Genomic DNA, 4,075 nt, shown 5'->3' on the forward strand with positions numbered 1-4,075 from the left:
ACCTCCAATCCTGAGTTTGCAGAGTCATTTGAACTTAAAACAATGGTTGAACGTCCACCAGTTCCCATTGACCAAATCTCATAACCACAAGCTCCCTGCCTACTTGTGGTGGGAGAGCAACCACTTAGGCCTCTTAGGGACTACTTTGTACCTAATGTATACACCTCACTGTCTTGCATTCAATTCTCGGATGTCCAGGCAGTACAATTCGAGATTAAGACTTCTATCATCTCAATGCTACCCACTTTCCATGGGAACTCCATTGAAAATCCTTATCAACATCTAGATGAATTCTTGGAAATTTGTTCCACCATCCGTATACCCAATTTTAGTGATGATGCTCTCCGTTTTAGGTTCTTTTTGTTCTCTTTAAAGGATAAGGCCAAATATTGGCTGATGCTTTTAGAGCCAAACTCGATGACCAATTGGGCCACTATACAGCATGAGCTCCTGAAAAAGTACTTCCCAATTGAGAAGATGAACCTACCTTGGAAAGCCATCATGAGTTTCTCACAAATGGATGGGGTACTCTTTTTCGAGACTTGGGAGCATTTTAAGGACTTGGTTCGTAAATGCCCACATCATCAGGTCTCCAAGTGGCAATTAGTGCATACCTTTTATAAAGGGTTAGCTAAGAGAGATAGGTCGATGGTTGATTCATCGTGCGGAGGTAATTTCCTCACAAAGCATGAGAATGAGGCATGGGTTTTCTTTGAGAACTCACAGCAGCACACTGCTACTGCTTGTAGACCCTCGCAACCCATCCCACCTCCAAACCTAAGTGAGTTTATGAGTTGGCTTCAGGCCATGACCTCACACCAACCCTACACACTATAGTTCAAAAGTAAGACTGGTTCGTGTCCTCAGAAAAGCAACCATAACCCATGGCGTGTGCATAGGTATGTGTCATTTGAGCTGATCCTTCTCACTTTTATTATAATTGCCTACATGCGCCTTCCCAGCTTGAGCTTGTGCAGAAGGAAGTTAGCGCCACCCACAATTGGTATGATAGGCCATCAAATGACCTATACTCCAACACATACAATCCTGGGTGGAAACAACATCCTAACTTATCTTGGAGGCCACAAGTTCTGAGGTTTGAAAGACAAAGACCTCAAACATTAACCAATGTTCCACCCTCATGCCCATATCAGAACTCCCCTAATCCTCCCATGCCTACCCTTTACCCGCCTTCCTATCAGCAATTGCCTCTTTCTCAGCGAACGTATGATTTGCTTTAGGAGGCGGTTCTGAATACCCTTAAGAGCATTGAGGTTGATTGCCAAGTCGATCAGCAACTCCTCCACTCTCACTCGCATTCCATTGCTAAGCTGGAGATCACCATGGGGCAACTAGCAACCTCCTTGAGTAGGAGAGATGATGGCAAGTTGCCAAGTTAGCCTTTAGTGAACTGTAAGGGTCAATATGGGGTAGAGAGTGAACCTACAGCTGGACCTTCATTATATAATGAGCAAGCCCAAGATGTTACCATTCTTTGGAGTGGTAAGGAGGTTAATAATAGGGTTAGGGAGAAAATTGAACAAGAGAAAGGTAAGCAGAAGACGAGGAGGGAAACTAAAGATGACCCAAGTGAACCTCCTTCTCCTAGTTCGGTAGCTGATACCGAGACACCTACCCTCTCTAGAAGTGGAGCAATCCCCCATTACATTCATAAAGCACCTTACCCAGCAATTCTTCTTGCACCCTCCAAATCTAAGAAGGAGATCACCACTGAATCCATCATGGATATGTTCTGTCAAGTTAAGGTCAATATCCCTCTCTTAGATGCCATAAAACAAGTGTCTGCATACACCAAATTCCTCAATGACTTATGCATGAAAAAGAAAAAATCAAGGGTGCATATGAACAAGCAAGTTAGGTTAACCGAGCATGTAAGCTCAATTCTCTTTGGTCACCTCCCTCCAAAGCTGAAAGACCTTGGTGCTCCAACCATTTCATGTATAATTGGCAATTACATTGTTGATAGGGCTCTATTGGACTTATAAGCAAGCATGAACCTTCTACCATACTTGATTTTCAAGCAATTTAACTTTGGAGAGCTGAAGCCCACCCTGGCAACCTTGAGTTTTGCTTATCGATCAGTGAAAATACCCCGAAGTATAATTGAGGACATCTTGGTAAAAGTTGAAGAGTTTTACTATCCTGTTGACTTCATAGTCTTGAATATGGAACCCTCCGACCCAACCATGGACTAGATCATTGTCCTATTAGGAAGGACCTTCTTGGCCATAGCCAATGCCTGCATTCAGTGTAAGTTGGAGATTATGGATGTGTCCTTTGGTAATATGCAGCTCTGGCTGAACGTATTCCACGCATCTCAACATCCACCTGAAGATGTCGAAACTATGGATTTCGATATGATCAATGAATGTGTTGAGGATGTGGTCTCCTTAATTTTATGGAGGAACCCTTTAGGAGAGATACTTCAGCCCGAGAGCATCCCCCTATCTAATCTAGATGACCTATATGAGCAAATTCTCTTAATTCGTGATATGGTCTCCAATTTGGAGGGCAACTTTTGGGTAACCAAGACATGGTTTACTGAAAAAGTGGGGGAAGACATGCTTGTTATCAAACCAGGTTGAGTTCAATATGTGATTTTGATGCGTCTGGCTATAGACGGTAAAGTTAGAGGTTCTAGGAGGCAACTCAAAGATTTCTATTTATCTGCTCTTTTTGTGGTCAGTCCTTAGGGTGTACATAGTAGTATAAATAGGGTTAAAAGTCTTTATGAAAAGCTTTAGCTAGTTTAGGGTGTTATTCGGGCATGACCAACAATCTTAAGAGTGACCTGGTTGACGCTCTAAAAGTTATTTGAATTTTCAAAATATGGAGAGGTTAGACCAGGTGAGCGACCAACATTGAAGCTTGTGCGATCTGGTAGGGAATATAAGGAAACTGTTAAAAACTATTTTTCCCTCGCGACCTTCCACTTCTAAAATTCCCTCTCTCTTGGTCATACCTCTTTGCACCCACTCTATCCATGTCACCCAATCTTCATCCATCCTCCCCAAACCCTAATGGAATCTTGACAACCACTCTAGTGAATCTTTGCCTCGGTTGCAACCTCCCTTGTACGTGGTTCCTAATCCGGAATGCTCTAGGGTTTTTGGTGAGTGGCATTTTCATCCCTTCATTTCCTTTCATGTTTGAAAACTACCTTGCTAACCAGTATCTAAGGCTGCTTCCAAGGAAACCTAGTCATCTCACGCCACTACCAAATGAAGGAGGGCTCCCATTCAACTGAGAGATGATCCTTCATCGTCAGGGTCTGAGTATAAGCCGCTCATTTCAGCCACAGTGAGTGGCTAGATGGCTCAGCCAAAACCGGAGAGGAAGAGATGAGGGGTTGTGGCTCAGAAGATGACCCTTAGTGATTATGGCTTGAAGCTAATGCATGCGTTCCAATTGGGGGAAACTTATGCTTATCCACGTAGGAAGTGTTGTGTCAAATTACTTCAAACAAGGAAGTTTGACCACTATATGACCCTGCCAACCATGACATGTTATCCACAACTGGTGTGGGAATTTTACACTAATATGGAGAGAAACCCCACTACAGGGGTCTGGATTACTACTATGCAGGGCGTCTCATTCGAATTAACGCTAGCTTAGATTAATCAAGTTTGGTCCAATAAGGAAATGGATACTACTCCATAGGCATCCCTTGACTCCTTAGATGTGCACCATATTATCCACTATATGTTTCATGGCCTCTATTATGATAGTTCACTTACATAGAGAGGGACGTGTATAGCGAGAAATCATCTGCCAGATTATCTGCTACTCCTTGACCTCATCCTGCAGCGCAACATCTGCGCATTTGGTCATCATTCCTAAAGGTGCGACATTCACCTACAGGTGTTATATGTTGTGCATCAAGGCATGGCAATGAATATCCCTAAGGTAATATTTGAGGAGATGATCACCTTTTATCAGCATATGAAGGATCCTCGCCTGAAGAAGCTGCCACCAAAGCCAACGCAAGGCTAGTCAGATCAAGAACATAAGAAACCTCCTATTCCATATGCACAACTGATTATGACCATCCTGA

The 4,075-nt window shown here is 43.2% G+C and overlaps 1 non-coding gene across 1 annotated transcript; it reads right to left on the reverse strand.

Moving 5' to 3' along the window:
* Positions 1–485: 485 nt before the first annotated feature.
* Positions 486–590, reverse strand: LOC131156935 (small nucleolar RNA R71). The gene has a single exon (XR_009137195.1). It is a non-coding gene; the product is annotated as a small nucleolar RNA R71 (small nucleolar RNA).
* Positions 591–4,075: the final 3,485 nt, after the last annotated feature.

This window comes from Malania oleifera, chromosome 5 (genome assembly GCF_029873635.1).
Source record: "Malania oleifera isolate guangnan ecotype guangnan chromosome 5, ASM2987363v1, whole genome shotgun sequence".
In the NCBI taxonomy this organism is placed as follows: Eukaryota; Viridiplantae; Streptophyta; class Magnoliopsida; order Santalales; family Ximeniaceae; genus Malania; species Malania oleifera.